The 19,244-nt window shown below is 38.0% G+C and overlaps 2 long non-coding RNA genes across 3 annotated transcripts in view; both read right to left on the bottom strand.

Annotated features, from left to right (window-relative positions):
- LOC132906024 (uncharacterized) overlaps nt 1–19,244 on the bottom strand; it is a 116,279-nt gene that overhangs the window by 62,033 nt on the left and 35,002 nt on the right. Inside the window, exon 4 of one of the 2 annotated variants that reach the window (XR_009657919.1) lies at nt 16,253–17,142. The exons of the other annotated variant lie outside the window; for it this stretch is intronic. This is a non-coding gene — a long non-coding RNA (uncharacterized LOC132906024). Of the gene's footprint in view, nt 1–16,252; nt 17,143–19,244 lie in introns of those variants that run through there. 2 annotated transcript variants of the gene reach the window in all.
- LOC132906222 (uncharacterized) lies at nt 10,706–11,432 on the bottom strand. The gene is made up of 2 exons (XR_009657948.1): nt 11,213–11,432; nt 10,706–11,119 (listed from the first exon to the last, which is right to left on the bottom strand). It is a non-coding gene; the product is annotated as an uncharacterized LOC132906222 (long non-coding RNA).

Raw genomic sequence — 19,244 nt, 5'->3', positions numbered from 1 at the left:
TTAGTACGAGTACTTACCCTCTCTCTCTCACTCTCTCATTTTATCTCTCTTTCTCTCTCAGTTTGCGACGACACAGACAATGGGAATGTGACATGTGCCTGGGCTCCCTACAACAGCAGGTAACGCCGCGATACGAACTCGTATGCAAATCCACTGGAGTATGCACTTCAACTGAAGCTACAGAAGCATGAGTTTCAGCAAAACTCTTCGGTTAAATCAGAGGACGACCGTAATCACTCAATCCTCTCCGCGTCTTACTCTCACTTTTCGGGTATTAAACGCGGATTACCTCGGAAACATTGACAAAACGCTGCGAGAACCAGTCTGCATATTTGCTTGCAAAAATTATTATACTTTTCTTAACACTTTCGCAACTGCTCTACATAATACTCACATCGATTCTCTTCAACATATACTTGCTATATTATATCGAACTTGTCTAGGCTTGGATTCGTTGCATCTGTACAATATAACAGCGCGGAAGACAGTAAACGCCAAGTTACGAAACAGTTAAGCAACAATTCGTACAATAGGAACCCACTAATTCTACCGATTGCCTGTGATTTGTTAGATACAGCATCTCTGGCAATATACGTGTTACCACGAGAGCAGTCAACATTATTAGAAATGCGAAGAAAATACAATGTGAGACTTTGATGACTGCTATTAGAACACCGGCTGTAAAGGATTTTCAACTGTAAACTGTACAACTTGATGTACGATATCCTTCCCTATGTCCAATACATTTTATTCCAAAGAGGAAACTACTTAGTTCGGTAGTATTATAGTTAGATAGGTTGAGCAATCTATGAGAAAAATGGCCAACTATCGTCATCGGAAGGACGGACGAGGGAACGAGATGACGCTGAAATGCCGTGGGCCGATTACTCGGCCACCCGAGTACAAACAGCAGATCGCTTCGTAAATGCATGAAACACGATATGAAATGCACGAGTTCGGACGTTTTGGCATCCGGACAAGCAGACAATCAACTCATCGAGGCGTGTGGATGCATTTTTATTATATATTATAGACTGCCCAATGCTTTCCTCCATATCGTACGTCACTCACGATGTCAGTCGCTAACGTACCGTCTCGAACGTATTTCACGTACCGGGTGTTCCGAAAATAGATTTAAAAAGAAAACACGTACGTGAACGAGTTCTTAATTATTCCAGCAAGAGTCATTTTGTTCAAGCGTAATTACATCTAGATGGATCTTGTATAGCTGTCTATACATACATTTGAAAGACCTGCTTTCGTGGAATTTATAAATTGGATCGAATGGTTAAGCAATACCTGAAGTTTCATTGTTATTTGTGTGTCAATGTTTCTATATAGAAACAATGTGCATGTGTGTGGATAATTACCTGCATGTACAACTTCTCAACAAATTATACGCTAGCCGCTATCATTTTGTCGATCAAGAACGAACGAAGCTTACTCGTAATAATCTCTCTGTCACTTCGAAGTGACGATAATGTTAAGGTTGCAGGCATTTGCATATGGAAAAGGCGATCGATATATTTAGATCGGACAATCGGTCACTGGTTACTCGATGATTAAAAAGCAATTTTCTTCCCAAGAAACTTTTTTCCATAAGGCGAATATACCGAGCTTGAGCAATATATTTCTTGTTAAATATCGAAGAACAGATCAACCAAATCGACCATTAAATGCTTAACAAAAAATTTTCCCCTGTAGAAATATACATACTATCTTATGACGAGGATATATCGAGGATAAGACTGAGCAACGTTCCCTTGATCAAATGCTTAATAATAAATGAAGAAAACATACTGGATAATTTATAAATTCCATGATGAATTTCTTTTTCAGGAAATGATTCTCTCGATAACGTCGATGTACCTAGCAATATTTCTTTAAATATCTCCTAACAGCAAACAGACCACTTGATAATTAAAAACCAATTTCTTTCCGAACAGGTAGCCTACATAATTATAGAAAAGGAAGCAACATTCCTTTGATCGAATGCTGAATGACAAATCAATCAAACAGAGCGCTCTATTAAAAAGCAATTTCCTTTCAACTAGCTAACATAACCGTACAGAACTGAGCATTATTCCTCTGGTCGAATGTCGGCAGATCAATCGAATAAAACGCTTGATAATTAAAGGGCAATTTCTTTTCCATAAACTAATCTAATCGTCAATCAAGTATGGAATAGCAGATCAGGCAAAATAGCCATAAGTAAAGAACTAATCAGCAAAGCAAAGATAGACAAACGATCGACGTAAGACTGACATAGATTATCACAAGATTTCGGGAAGGATTTGATTTATTGCCCAACACCCAGTATAGATTTCGGATATAGGTGTATCGAGCCGTATCTGGCTATATCAACCGTACACATAATTACCATCTGATAGAGTTCGTTGTCTGTCGGGAGGCTGATTTCATACTTGTTCTTGTTGCCGACCCGTCAAAGGTATCCCCGTGGCGGTAGGACGGTCAATCTCGGATGGGGACCCAAGGGCCGTATGGGCTCCTTCTCCCGTCTCGACCAATCACCGACCCTTTACACTCACCCGTACCATCGAGCAATCGTAAGAGAAAAAAAAAATGTTGCGATTAGGCTTGCTCCAAGACGATGCATCAACCAGTTCGAGAGCCTCGGCCGCTTCGATGGCCGATCGAAATTCACTCAACTCCAACCGAGCAAAGACAACCCTCTCTGACCGATCAATTCAATTTATCAGTTAGCGATTTGATAGGTTTCCGTATCTATTCTAAATTTTTATTACAGGTTAAGGTATAATTTCTGTTTTGAAAAGATTACGTCCTCAGTTTTTATTCTGGTTTAGGAAATATAAATTTATTGGTGGAATATTCTATCAGTGAACGATCCTGGTCATGTGAAATTAACAGAAAATATAAATAACAAGGAGACTGTGTTCTTTTAGAAATAGCTAGAACGAAAGTAGAAACTGGTCAGCAATGAGCAGAGAAGGAAGTAATCTATTGTGGTGATTCTTATAAATCATACGAAGAACAAAACGAGGAATTAATATATAAAATGTAGTAAATGAATATTTAAAGAAAATCCAGAGCCAGAATGTAGATTATTTTTCAAGAATAGAATCAATTTTCTTTCGAGGAACTAGCAAAGTTGAATAGTATTCCTTTCGTCAAATATCCAATAGCAGATCAATCAAAATAGTAAAAAATAAATGGCCAATCAACGAAATTTCAATACACGATAGTCAGAGTAAGATAACCAAAGTAAATAAATTTCTTAGCGACGTACTAAATTTTATCTAGAAAAAGTTTGATGTAACTGGAATTCTATCATTCCCACGTCGGCGGACTGGGTCTGAAAGACGCGCCTTCATTGAAATCGTCGATGTAACGCAATCAACGTAACACCTGTCGAAAATGCAGATTTACGGTGCAGCTGCTTCCGCCGGCACAGACAAGCAATAATTCCAGGGGAGATCAAGAACTCGTCCATAATTTCGTCGCTTCTTCTATTCCCTTCCATCTCCTTTTCTGTCCGCTAGATAAGTTCTCGCTCTTTTTCGTTCGCGCAGCGAAAAGTATTGTTTAATCAAAGTACGTCAAAATATTAGGGCTCTAACCTATTGCTATTCCCTGTGATCCGTGTCTGAGAAATCCTCCCACTGCCTCAGGCTCGTCGACATTAACGCAGGCAGTGGTCTATCTTCTATGCAACTGGTGCATTTAATCGCTTGTACCGGGTAGGCGGTTCTGAGAAAAGTGTTAGGTTCAGAAAAGATTAGGTTCATTAGTTTCGTGTACAGTGGCGAACAAAAGTATTAACAGACGCTAGATTTTCTAGTAAAATTTTGGATTAAGTGAATTCTGCAATTTTGCTTCCAATTTCCTTTCTCTCCTTTCGTGTTAGCTGAGTTGGACGAAATATTTTGCATTTGTCGGTGCTAAAAAATATTTCATCGATGTTTAGATGAAAATCTATATTCGTCAAGATAATTATCAAGGATTTTGAAAGAGGTTCTGTTATCAGAAAAGATGTGTCTCTGGTTTGCTTATTTATTTCTAATATAGCGCATAATAGTATGGTTGTAAGAGTAATTAATTTTCCTTTTTGCAATTACAGTACAGCATTATTGAGCCTTAAAATATCTAGAATGAAATCATCCTCTGGTGTTTTATCATTAACAATGTGAATTGCATCTTTTATGGTCTGTAAGTTTTATGCGTTTTTCATTAGGACCAGTGCAAGGGGCTTTAAACACTTATTATGTAGCAGTCACTTCCGCAGTTGTATTACTAAATAATCTGATCATCTTTAGGTAATCAGATTTTCGAGGTGTTACGTGCAGTGACTGAAGCACATCCTCTGTTCTATTAATTGTAATACATCTGCTCAATTCTCCTTCACAAAAATATTGCTAACCTGGCTATATTTTTCTTAAAAAATGATGCACTAGTCGTGCTGAGAAAAAACTATATAAAACTATCAACGATTAAAACATAAAATTCTTACAAAGGAAATCAAAATGAGAAATGTATAAAAAAATACTTAATACATGAAAAGGGATCTTTACGAAAGGTAATCCAAATTCCTAAAAACATCGTTGTATTTATAAAATTGATCAAATTTCTATGAAAAATTGCAAGTTGGTCATCTTGACCACTGTGGTAGTTGTGATATTAAAAAGAAACGTAACTCGATGTTCGGAAATTTATTCGGTTGTAAATCAGAACGTACAGGTCTATCTCGACACGTCACAATGACAAGCAACCACGCGTGTGCGAACACATCCCCCTTTACAGAGCCAAAAGACCTATCGAGGCAACGTTTGTCACACGCATGAATTCTTTTGTTATGATTTTGTCAAGCCATTCATCGGTCTGCATTCGCTTCGATGGGGCCAAGTCTCCCACGCGTAACACCTATGGAACCTGTTTTCTTCTTCCATCAGCCAGATGAGGTGCCGAGATGAAAAAAAAGAAAGAAGAAGAAAAAAAGAATCGAAACTTATTTCGGCTCCTTCAAGCGGAAAGCATCTTTCTATCGAGTGCTTTGCACTCTGGATCCACTTCACTGGCTTTTCACAGTAGCGTGAACTACGACCTCTGTGGAAAAGTAGAGTATAATCTTTTGCTACGGTATATGACAATTTTATAGAACTATATCAAATTGCAAGTATAATATATTTCTTTGAAGTTCTCCTATCAGAAGCGAATAACGATAAGGCTACCGAGCGAAGAGAAGATAATTCGAATGGTAATTGCAGAACGAGTTAATCTTTCAAATTGGTTCATTTTAAACGAGCCCTGCCGAGGGAACAAAACATCACCTGCCGCTCGATGACGATCACGAGGAGGCGGAGGACTATTGTCGGCCGCGTCCGGTTTTATACGAACTCCATTGTCCCGAACTTATATTTATTCATTAACAATTACCGGCTACTCGCAATACCTTGTGTTGTACGTTTGATCGCAGCTGTTTGTCAATGAGCATCGCCATATCGTGACTGCATAAAAATTGAAATATATATCACAGCACAAAGGGAAAGAAAATTCAACGAAGGCAATTACGTTGCATCTAAGATATCCGCTGCAATTTTAATAATATCTATCGAAAGTGGAAATCGATGTATTGAAGAAAATAATCTCTGAACCGAGATTAAAGTTGAAAGAAGAATTTATGGTTAAGTCATCCATAAAAGGGTAGATCCAGTAGTGTCTCCGAGGAAAATAATCTTTCGAGAACTCCATGTCGAACTGATACCTTTTCCACAGACTTTTGTCAAGGAATTTCTGTTCGTTGTTCCATTTTATACATTTTGTTAGATACTCGTGAGAAATCGGGGATATTTGGGGCGTTCACGATTCATCTTGCTTCGAGAAACTGTCGTACACATTGGGTTTTGTTTGGTATTTTTGGAAGGTAATTTATTCTGAACTATCATTAGCTGGTTTCGTTAGAGTATTTAGCAATTCATCTTCTCCAAATGTTTAAAAAAAGTTTTCAAAATCTGATTTTCATAATGTGCGATCAACATGAAATTAGGAGGAGAATAATGGATTTCATGAAATTAGCAGGAGAATAATGGAGCAGTACATCTAGGAACTAGTATAGAATTTCTGTTAGTGTCATTATTTTGCTAAATAGACGAAGGATCCAAATAGGAAAATTATATCGCTAGAAAATCGCCAAATCTATCTCGGCATTAACCTCTTCAAGAACACTGCTAAGTTTAATTTATATAATGAAATTATCTTGAACAAGTACAGATCTCCAATCATAGGTAATTGTACGAAATCCTTTAACAAGTACTTAACCATAACATGCAATTCCCTGTACGTGTATCATTCCCTCATAAACAAAAATACGATTACCTTCTACCTTAAATAAATTGTTCCCCGAAGAGACCAAACGACATATTCCGTCAATGGCTAACTTAGAACTTACATTCTTTCGTTAATCCATTGTATCGTTATACAAAAATACCAGTAATTTCTTGTCCGTGGCATACATTATCAGCAAGATCTGTCCATTACTTGAATTAACAGATGAACGCACATGGGAATTCAGTTGAGGCATGGGTAGAGGGAAGAGAGAGGTGCAGTTCGGCTGAACTGTTCGGGAAGAGCACCGCCGACGGGTGCCGATCAATTAACTAATGATCGCTAATTAACGTTCCCCCAGGGCGGTAATACCCGATAACGCCGGCTCGACGCACCAGCCTTACGTTAACCATCGCTCGTGGAGCCGGAACAATCTTGGCGAAGGCCTTAGTTTGAGTTTAACCGTGGCTCAGCACCGTGCTGAGTAATCAAACAATTACGAGGGGGTGAAAGGTGGTGGTGGCGGTGTTGGATTGGTGGGGGGCAGGGATCGCACCACGGCGGCAGCGGCGGCGGCGGCGGCGGTGGCTTTCAACCGTTCACAGTCGAATCTTCCTGAAATGCAGAGAGAATGGACGAAACGAAGGGCGAAATCGGACTAGGAACTGAGAGACGGTTACCAGTCGAACTCGGAGCGCGTACGAAGACAGCGATTTCAGCAAAATAACGCTCGTCGATCGATATGATCGCCGACCAGAATTCGCCAACTCGCGGAATACCGTCTAATTGACTGTTAAATTATCGCCGCTAAGAATTCGAACCCTCTTCTGTTTCCACTTTCCACGTACCTTTTGTTCAATGGTTTGCTTCGTTTCCAGGTTACGGCAAGACTTCCAGCTATGCACAGTTCAGTTCTATGTGTATCGAAACTTTGGTAAGAGTTTGGTTTGGATGAAGTTCCAGATAGTTTGGAGAGATATTTGTATTTTAGGCATTGCAAAATGTGTTTGCAATCACTTATTGCGTAACTGATTGCGTTCCACGTTAGCTAATTGTATCTATAAATTAATATATCGTATCTTTTTGCTGAAGCTTTAACGATGTCAAATCTTTGGTTTTGTCGATTAATACATTTGACACTGGGTTTGTCGAAAAGATATTAGGGCAGATAACAGAAGAATTACCGAAAACCGAATTCTTTTAACATGCCCGGCGTGTTTAGTCAATTTTCACGCTCGACCACGAAAGTACAGTACTTCTACGCTGATGTTCGACGTTCACTGAATAGTTTTGTAACGTGCTTGTAAGAAACATTTATAGAAAGAATTTATGTATATCTAAAACACCGACCATGGGCTTAGCAGAGTTAAAAAATAGAAAATTACATTTTACATTAAAAAGATTGGTTTCAGTACCCACACGTGTTAACCCTATTTTATTTCTTGCAACGACTGTTGCAAATTTTATAAATTTTTATGCTCGATCCTTAACAATCTACATTCGGATCTATTATATCCTTTATAGCCTAATACTTACATATTTATAACACAACTTAAAGATCAGCAGGGAAATTAGATTTGAAGGAGATACGTAGTTCGTAGTAAGAAAATGCCGGAAGGGAGGGCCGCAGGAGAAACGATGCAGGAAATATACGTAGTACGATACAATGTGCGAAAGGTGAAGCTAATAAGCCACGAAGCCAAGTCCACTTGCGGCTAATCCAAGGACAGAAATGGCCGGTGCTCCCTTTACGGCTCGTAAAACTTTCGAAAGAGGCAGGAAGGAAAGCAGCAACCGAGAAAGTATTCGCACAAAATTGAAAACTGGACGACATGCATATTCATGGTGGTAGCTTTAATATATGTTTTACGGCTTCTGCTGGTTCTCCCTCCATCACGGTTTTCCTCTTCCTGTCTTCCAATTGCTACTTTCTTCTAAACCGTGGCCACTCATCATCCTTTTCCGAACAAAATTTTCAAAGTGCTCAACATTTTTAAGACTTTAGAAACTTTGTACGAACATTTTTGACAAGTATCTATAAATGAGTTAAAGCATAATTTAATTGCAAGATGTCTGTACGAAAGAAGACTTTGACTATAAAAGAATAGAATGAAATGTCATTGATCGAAACATCCAGTATGAAAAATCATTACATACGTGTACAGCTTTTCTCTTCTGTTATCTTTTTCTTTTTTTCTTTTTTTTTTTTTTTTTTTTTTTTAACTGAACATTCTTTGAAACAATTTGGTTTCACTCGGAATTCATGTAGCTGCTTGTGAATACAAAATTGCTCGATCGATTCTTAATCGGTGTTAGTTAAATATATTTCTCGTGTATGCTGTGGCTTTTCAAAATCGACGTCTTTTAATACGAAACCTGTATTTCGATTCTAAAGATTTGTATCGAAAACCGAAGAAACAGAAAATGGCGACAATAACTCAAGGATTTTAATCGACTCCACAATGACGTTTATTCCAATGGTATATCCGATAAATAAATTAGATTGATAGGAAAGTCGAAATGCTGAAAAGATAGTGAAAATGAAAGAAGGGGATGGGGCAGTAGACGTCTCTTGAAAGCAGATTTTAATCGAGAGTCAAGCCGAGACAACGAATTTACGATCCAGCGTGGCTCTTTAGCAACTCGATTTAAGGCCGTTCGTCGAACCAAACGATGCGGTAATTAACATAAAGTATTAATAACGATTCTATCGCTGACGGTTCTCTTTTTTATGCCGAAGCTCTTTTTCCACGGTTTATGCGCCCATTAGATTTTACGATCGCACCGAAAAATAGCCGAACGATGGTGCGTAGGGGGTCCCAGGATTCATCCTTTTTTTCTATCCTATTCACCTTTCTTCTGGTGTCTTTCGTTTTATCTACCTATCGCGTATTTATTCTCGCACTTTCACTGTATCAACGCTTGAACAGAAGCACGTGTAAAGCAAGTTGAAAACTGATGGAAAAGCAGCATACAGTGATTTTTTGTATAAAATGTTCATCGGAAGTATAAAATTATAAAATTCACACAAAGTTCCAATTTGGAATAATTTTAATTATAAAAATCTAGCCACGTATCTTGGAAAAGCGATTATCTTTTTATTTTCTAGGTTAGATATTCTATAATAAAATTTCATATTCTTAAATGGAAGATGTAACATTCTCTTTGAAAATAAAGCAAACTTGATCTACAACTCTACCAAAGTGTTATACGACTGAATCATAGCGTATATATTACATTATTGGTGAATATAAGAGAATCTCAAAGCATTGACTGTTATCTGTGAGAAAACGGATAAGCGCAAAGATTCTACTATTTTTTACCGACTATCCACCAGAACTGAGTTATGAGAAGATCGCTGTAGGTGGTCTTGCGAGAGATAATCGAACTTCAAATAAACAGAACTATTCTTTCCAGCTCGAAAGCTATTCTTTTGTACGTACTATTCTTTTGGCACGTGTTTATACCTTACAGATGTTAAATGGCATTTAATCATTTGCATCATTACGTTATTTTTAGTAAAAGTGATTCAATGTGTAATAAAGAATTATTCAATTAGCTAAAAACAGCAATTTAACCAAAACGTGTAACAAATTCCAATTAATTTTAGTTAAGGCAGGATATAATGATTCTGATGGTTGACTGGACCAAGATCGCTGTCCACTTCATTTTCGATTCGAAATATCAGCAGGTGGGCATACCTGACAGCTGTACAACTCGACATTCGTTCACGGTATTATTAGCATTCACAAAAATGCAGACCAGAACGGATCGATGCCCAAAATTAGCTGTCCAATATTAATTAGCTTTTAGTCTAATTGCGATTTTATTTGTCCAACCAAATGGGAAACCGAACCGATCGAGATCTCAATCTCATAAAATATAATTAATAGACGAATTCTTGTTACGAGTTTGAGAAATCAGTTACAGTAAATCTATAAAGAAACACAGGCAGTCTAAGAATCTCAGAAGATTAAATTTAGAAGAGAAGCGATAAAATTAAATTTATAAATCCATATAGTTTTTCCGTCCAACCATTAATGTCATCCGCGGTATAATAATTAATTAAACGTATTTGGAAAGTGAAAATATGACACTACGAAAACTTTGTCAGCACCAATAAATATAGAATAAAATATAAAAATTTACACGCAAAAGTACAACTGGTACATTAAGTAGATTTAACATTAACTATGTTAACTAATTTACGTCATCAGTAATGCATTTTTGTAAAATCCTTAAATGAAATCCTCTCGTACGCATAAAGTAATATAAGTGGCCCTAGAAAATATTAAATTTTCCAATAAATTTATCAAAACTCTATAGATCGTTTATGTAGAAATAAAATAATTGAGTACTGTTGTTAGTTACCAAGGAAAATAGAGTTAGAAAATGAACAAAAATGGACTTATTGTACTCGTACATTTGCCGCATAATTTTCAATTCATTTATAATCTCGAAGCTTGCATCTAATTGTCCCCGTTTCGATCAGTCAGACAGAATGTTACGGAAGACAGTGGTAGAGCTTGATAGAGCAGCCATACATATCTCGGTCACGGAAAGAGCAACCGGGAATTTTTCTCATGAAAAGGACCCGATAATGCGTCACGACATTTTCCGTCTATCCGGTGGATCTTCTTCGTGGAATAAATATGTAAATAGGAATTTCTCGTTTCTCTCGCGGCCGCGCACAAGACTCGCGACAATCTTGACCTCTCCTGCTCGTAGCTGGTGTCTTCCTCTTTGTTCAGGCCTGGCTTTCGCTCTTCTCTCGCCAATGTCTCGTGGAAAGACGTCGAACGCCGCTACTGCGTTCTACCTGCGATATCAGGCCCGGTCTCGCTTGAATAATTCAACGTGCACGCTGCTGCCGATTTGCAAACGCGGATGGAACATCGATACTTGTACGTACCAATGTATCCCGAACTTTTGAAGACGTCCAGAAACTGAATTGTTGCTGTGGGAAGCTCTAAAGGCTACTCGCTCTGTCAGACATTGTTCGTGTCGAACGATCGTATAAAAGAAAGGAGATGGAAAAGATGAAAGGCAAACGTTTTTTCACGATGACCAGACTCTATATAATACGTGTCCAACAGAATATTGAAACTTATTAACGGAATGGACAATCGGCTGTTTAACACTAGAGGTACCATGCTAATCAAAATGACTGGTTTGACAATTTTACTTTAAAATTCCTACTTCATGTTACATTTTTACTCTGCAATAATGTAATGACTTGTGCAGGGATAGCTAAAGGAATAATATAATAAACTTTAATTTTGCTCCTAATTTAAAAGAAAGTGAAAAGGGTCTATCTGAAACGGTCGAATTTTATAATAAAACAAAATTTGGCATAGATATAGCAGACCAGGTGGCAAAGAAATATAGCAAAAAAATATGGTCGGGATCAAGAAGATGGCCATTCAAATATTTTTTAATATTTTAGATTTAGCTGGCATAAATGCCTGGATTTTATATAAGGAAACCACAGATGAGCAAATATCCAGAAAAGATTTTATGTTTCAATTAGCAGATGAACTTGTCGCTGACAATGAAAAATCAAGGATAGAACAAAGAGCATCTGAGATCCAAAGTACGTCAAAGAACTTACCTTATTCACGCAAAGGGTGTCAGATAGGGTTCTGTAATAATAATAAGACCACCACCATTTCCAATCTTTGTAAAAACTAAGTATGCAGAAAATGCACGCAGAGGAAAGTTTACGTTTGTAAAAAATGTGACGGATGATAAATTTTGTACCTAATAATTTGTATTTTACTTATTCTATTACACTTATTACGCTTATTATTATATTATTATATTATACTTATATTTACCAATGGAAATTTATTTTAATATTCTTGTTACCAAAGATTTTGGTACTGAATATTCTTCACTACTGTACTTATTGTTATGATTAAAGTTGTTATTATATAGTTTTCATGATCTCAGAACATGGAATTTCTTTTGTAAGATAATAATAGATCAATAAATATAAAAATATTCTACTATTACTTATTTTTTAAAGACCAGCTATTTTGATTGGCGTTGGTAGAGATAGCTACTATAAATTACAAATACTTTTGTAATCTCCACGACTAAGTATCCTGCCATTTCTATGTTTATTTTCAAATTTGTTTCGCGAACTTCGTCAATGTAATCGTGGCAATCGTGTCTCGTAACAGCGTTAACGTAATTTCAAAGTATTTCGTACAACAGACATGATATATCTATAAAGGATGTTTATAGTATATTCAAGTACTTTGGTAAGCTTTATCTGTACAAAAAATAAAATATCAGAAGAATATCGATCGTCGGTAAGAAAAACAAAGTAACATCGCTTATCATGGGAAAACAGGATGAGTCATCTCGAGTATCGCGTCTTTTCGGTATCGCGTGTCTTCGTATAGCTGATGGCGGTTTCGCGATCCTGCGCTACTTAACAAACTTACCCTTTAACCCCCGCCGTCTGGGCCAAGCACCGGTGCGGGGACGCGGAAATTCTTAACGCTGTTAAGATATGTTAATTTTGTTTACCTATAAGCTATTAAAGGGGTCCTAACGTGCTTAAAGCTAAATCAGTTTAGTTTTCGCCGGATGTGTTCACGGCAGATCCACCGGAATACGGCGTGCACAACCTCGAAAGGTATTTCGCGAGGCAAGTCGGGGAGGCGTAGCCTTCCGCGACAGAATTTACCACAGCAAGCCTTACCAACAGCACGGCGACGAGATCTTATCGGATATCTCGACGATGTCTCGACAAACACGCAGCTGGTTATCGAAATTTCAAATTCGCCACGGATTTGATATGCTGCCGAACTTACGTTACAGATGGATTACACGTGACTTTCTACCGTGATTTTACCAAAACCAGCGAGATTATCGCTGTTTGCTGATTGGAAAGTGGAAAGTTTTTGCTCGGCAAGATTTATTAACAGCAATGGTATTTATGAAGATCAGAAGTTGATGGAAGTAATTGATTTGACACATTGATAGAAGACTAAATAATAAAAAACAAGAGTAGACTGCAATAAGATGGAAATGATAATAGAAAATAATTTGCAGAATCATTAGCAAAAGAATTGTATCTGTAATTGTATGTATCTGCATTTAGATTTGGGAAAAAGATAATTCATCGCAGTGTTTCATAAATACTTCAATTTCTCTAAGCTTTACAAAATTGTAGAAATCAGATGGCAGATAAGATAGTGACAAGAAAAGTATTGAGCAAATCCTGCGATTCTTCTCCGTAACTACGATATTAAAAAGTAAGATTCATCAAGGTAAGTTGATCGGTAGAAGACGAATTTCATTTATTATTTCGCATTAATTTTTATGTATTAAAAGAAACTTCGTTCCATCTACTGATAAATAAATAGATAAAATATCTACTACTATTCCCATAGATCGCAAGAAAATTGTACAAATAAAGATCGACGAGAATTAGTTTACAGCTGGCGGTATTTCGATTCACGAAATCGACAAACGAGAAAATCTTTGCACGGGTACAGCTACAACTTTGCAGCTGCGCTTATTACTAATCCACGGCAGAACAATTTAGGTGTTTGCCATTACTAATAACCTGGCGAGCAAACGCAGCATTATTAACAGGTTCGCAAACATCTTCTGTATTAGTGATCTCGTCCCCTATAACCTACATAGTCTTTCTGTGCACCGATTTTCCACCATCACCGCCCACACGCCAACCCTTATTCCGATCTCTTGTACAGATATTTGCCGTGTCTACACCGGCCAAATTATCTCCGGCGATTTGAAGATAAAGGATTTTCACCGGTGCCGGAGATACACGGCGCTCTCGCTTGGATGAAGCCTGAGAATCGAGTGCTGATAACTCGCTTCGCTAGTAACTAACGAGATTACCAGACTGTAGTGACGAATCTGAGAATCACATACTTTTAACATTTTTCACCGCGTGATTCTCACGTATTCTACGTAACACTGTGGTACTTTCGGAATATTTTAAAGATATTCATAGTTAGCTATTCCATCAGACTAATGAAATATTCAATTATTACATATTTAATACGTGATTTATAATACGCGATTAATACACAATATAAGACTTTACAGTTTTCTTACAAATACTAAGATTAATTATATTTTATGTAAAATACCATTAAGCCATTCCGTTATTATAAGCAGATAGATCGTTTCATTGTTTCATCTGAAGAGTAAAATAGCTCGTTTCTATTTGAGTAGAATGATCGAATATGTAAATATAGGAATGTTTGTTATTTCCAATCCTAGTAATTGATACAATTACGAATAAATTTATTAAAACCACGAAATAATTATCGTATTAATGGAATTTATTTTCATTTATCACATAAACTCGTCTTCAACAGAACCGAAACGATGCAGCAAACAACACCGAGCTCACGAAATAAATAACTTATCACGTGCAAGATATTCGATAACCCTGGTGACAGGTTAATTCGTCTCTTCCCAGTGGGCAGGTCAAAAGTGCTTGGAAAATTCTAGTGCAGCCTCCCCGCGCTATTTATAAATCATCGATGGATATTAATAACAGATCGACGCGCGACACATGGCACCGAGTGTATTTTCCAACTTTATTTCTGCGACAGGAGCGACATCCCGCCGTGAATCATTTTGACGGACGCTTCTGCATTTTGCGGCAAGTTGATGTTAATTCTCTCGAACAAGCTGAGAAGGAACAGTTACTATTTCGACATATTTGATCGCTATGGAGAAAGGATTGCACGAAGTGTTCTGGCATTCTCGAACTGGCACGTCAAGATTTATCAGGCATCAGAATAGGATCAAGCTTGTCGAGCGAGCGTAGCCGTGAATATTCGTTGCCTACACAGGATTACGAAATAGTCGGGACGACCCGAAGCGGATTGACTCACTGACAGTTTTTGGCGCGACGCAGTTTGTTTCGCGGAGTCGAACACGGACTACATTAATATTCTGGCAACGTCGTCAAACAGAGCAGTTATCCCGTTCCCCGTGCTTTCCTCTTTCGTCTTCTCCTCTTAATCTCTGCTTGCCTCTTTCGCTACACAGTCGGCCTTTCCTTTGCCTTGCAAATCTTTCCGAGAACGCGAAAGTTTTTTCGAATACGCGACCGTCTTGTTGCGCTCGCGTGATTCTTTTACGCGCAAGGACGATCGATTTTGCAAATTCACGTGGAATTCGTGTTAGTTCGACCCGCGAGAGTTAAGATAATATAGAAGCTAGAGATGAAAATAGAAGGAAATACAAGCGACGACATATCGTAAAGGTACACATTACAGAAGCGTTCGTCATTTTTCATAAAATATTGCTCATTATGCTTGACAATTCTACTCTTAATTATTTATTAAAAACCTGTATTAATGCGCAATTAGGAAAATTTCCAACATTGTTAATAATATCGAGTCGTTCTGAAGATATAAAAGGGGCGATGAAACGCTTAGTAATTGAATACGTTTTGTAAATGACATTGAAATATCATCTTAAGAAAATTTCAGAAAATGAGTCAATTAAGCCGAACAGATCAAAGTTGCACGATAAAGTGGAAGAAGATTAAAGAAGTACACCATCGAGTAGATTCACGAATATCAAAATGACAGTAAACCGAACGATCATGAAACGTGCACGTGTATTTCGGGTTTCGTGAGTCATATGAGATGACGTTATCGTGTTTGGATCATACACCACGGAGCGAGTGTAGTCAAGAGTCAATGCCAGAAATAATGTTGCTACATGAGCTTTGCTAGAGTCGGGGGTGATGTCCTAACAGCATCAGTTAACGAATTATATTTATCCAGTCGGGACTTCAATGTTTTCTTATTCCTATTACTATGTCTTTCCTTTTGCTCTTTAACTTCGTTTCATCTATAGAAGTACTACTTATACTTATGGTAGCTATTGTAGTTCAAAGTCAAGAGAATATAGTTAATTATTCCAAACACCCTATATAATTATACTATTTACATATCGACATTAATCGCAAAATTGGATCGTAGAAGCAGTTTCTATGTTTTTAAGTTAAATTAAAAATACCATTGGACTTCGACAATCCGACAATTAACTCATCTAATACAGATTTTTATAAACTTGTTAAAAGAAAATCAATTTTCCTTTGTGCTAACATAATCAGATGAAACATATTCATACGTATCATGCAAAATTTCGTTTGAAGTTGTACGGAATCATTGCGGTTGCTCGAGGGTTAGAACCAATTGGAAAAGAACACTGACAAAATCTTATCCAAAATTCAACGATGAGATCTTCCAAGTAAAGGACCATCCCTTAAATCATCGTCTCTTCGAAATTCTAATTTTCATACTCCAGTGACGATACCAACTTACGTTTGGTGGAAAGTAGAGGTCGGTAGGAATCGAGTGAACCAGATATACGGGAACGAAGGAATTGAAAAACTGAATACGGCGTATACGGATTTGTTATCCCCCCGATCACCAGCAGGCTCGAGACAAATGCGCCCTCCCCCCCGACCCAGGGGGTAGGGGGCCGTACGGGGGTCGGTGATAAACAGTGTCGCTCATTCACAATGGCCGGCAAACACGCATTAAAACGGACTAATATGAAGTGTATTAATGCGAGCGGCATTGTCTAACCCATGGTGTACATGGCTACTGTCGTGGAGCCTGCCTTTATCCCACCGTGGGGGGCCTTGCGATGCTTACATACGTATATAGGCCCCCTCGATATACCCAGTGACTTTTTAAAAGCCGCCGCAGCAAGGAAAATGCATTCTTCAATCTCTTATGAATGGGCCAACTCATTCTCCAGGGATTTTAAATGAATCGACAAGTTCTGCACTGGAAGAGTAGATGGACGTGTAGATACTCCAAACTAAAACATGTTATGGAAGTATTAAAGAATTGTGAAAATTATTTCGTAAAGGAGACTAACAAATTAATTTGATTATCTATCGTACATAATGTTCATCTTTGGTTCGTAGTTTTAAATCTTCAGATCGCAGGTCTCTGAATACAAATTATACGTGTTCCGATGTTCTGCAATGGACACAGTGCTACAACGTCTAATAGATCGCTTGGATTGCTTAGCAGATACTAGAAAAATCGTGCAGCAAGCGTTTGAAATTAAGGCACATATGCAATGTATATGCAATGCAAGTATATACAATGTGAGACTGATTTATTCGCTGTAGGAGAAAAACCTTCAGATCTACCATATTTTTTTTAAATAGAAAACGTGTTACCCTCCTTTTTCTACGACGACAGCTCACTATCAATAATTCTTTTACGGTACAATATAAATACATCAAAGGAAATGAAACGGTCGAATATCGAGCGAGGAAAAGAACTGTTGCAAATGAATGACGAAGTGGAGCAGTGGAAGACAGACATTAAAGTGTATTTCCAAGAAGCGTTCAAGTACAAGGTTACGAGGTACACCCCGTATGGGACCAATCGCAGGGTAGTGCTGCAAGCTAGTTCTGCCCACTGGTCTAAATTATGGGGTCGCTGTCCAGCTCGCCACGCATAAATGATTGCCCGTGTTATGTTAAACATCCAACAACGGAGAGCCCCGAGAGCTCACCCACACGAAACATCCGATGAAGGTGGAAGAGAAGCTGGATAAGGGAAGAAGAGAAGTGGAGGAAGAGGCGAACGTTATTTATCTCGAGCAGTCGCACGAGCAAGGATTTTGAATAATTCCTGGTCGGCGGAAGAGGTCGAGGATCTTGCAACTCCAGGCCACTTCGTATTGTCCATAAATATTCTCCAGTCTGCAAAAAGTGTTCGACCACGGGCCACGCGTGCAACATCACATTTTCGTACCTCACATTCTCATCCTCTATCCTCAATTTGCTCTTCCTGACAGATACAGGGCATTCATCTTTCGTATTATACAATCCTCGAAGCTGCAACATGTTGCCGCGTTTTTCCTTACGTTTCGGAATCTCGAAAACGTCTTAATAATTTTCGATACGAATTTTTATATCAGTTACGTTTTTCCTAGTGCGTTTATAGATCAGGATCGAGAAGAGTCCTAGCTATTTTGGGATTCTCACAAATCCTAAAATCATTGAGGGAATTGTCTGCTGTTGAAAAGTTTATCGACAAACTACTCTCTCTAACAAAGTGTATCGTAGGCTTTGTATTGTATACGGTAGACAGGTAGAAAAATTTACAATGAAGACAGTCTTCTTTAGATGAATTAGTTTAGATCATTGTAAAACTTTTTCACAGGAAAAATGTTGAATACTGAGAACTAGACTACAAAGGCATAGAAAGAACATTTGACTAAAAAAGAATGAAAAAATCATCATCAACGGAATAGGTAGGAGACAATCATCAATAATGAAAGATTAAATAGTAGAACTTTTAATTAGATTTCTTTTCTTTCTGAGAATTTCCTATCATCGGTCTAATGTTTTCCAAACGAACCGATCTTAATGTATCTTCCAAATAGGAGCGTAGAATACGATTTTTCCACTGATTATGAGAATAGACGGTTCTATCGCGGAAAGTGCAACAATTTGCTGGACACACGAATGCCTCAGAAACAAAAATACAGTTGGTGATCGACTCAGAGATCGGTCGGTCAGTGACCAACGAGGAAAAAGACATATTAGAGACATCATAATGCCAGGGCGAAGCTGTGTTCCAATTTATAACCGGATGATATCGCGATAGAGTCTCAGGTTCGAGGCATTGTGTTCGGTAGGGTTTCGTTCCTGATGTTACACCGGGCATCGACTGGGTGGGGTCTTGGTGCCTTGGTGGCCTGCCACAAGGTATCCTTTTGATATCCTGTTAACTAATGCCAGCTATTCGTTACAGACGAATAACTCAAGAGACGTATACGTTTTCCGCTTAAAGAATACTGCCGCGTTTCATGAACGATTCGACACACTCGAGTCCTCGTTCGAAGATACTTCAAAGTCCATCGAAGTATTGTTCTTTTGGATATCGATCTTCTCGATC

This window comes from Bombus pascuorum, chromosome 4, assembly GCF_905332965.1.
Source record: "Bombus pascuorum chromosome 4, iyBomPasc1.1, whole genome shotgun sequence".
Lineage (NCBI taxonomy): Eukaryota > Metazoa > Arthropoda > Insecta > Hymenoptera > Apidae > Bombus > Bombus pascuorum.
Note: the sequence above shows the minus strand (reverse complement) of the source record. Positions and strands in the feature narration are given on the sequence as shown.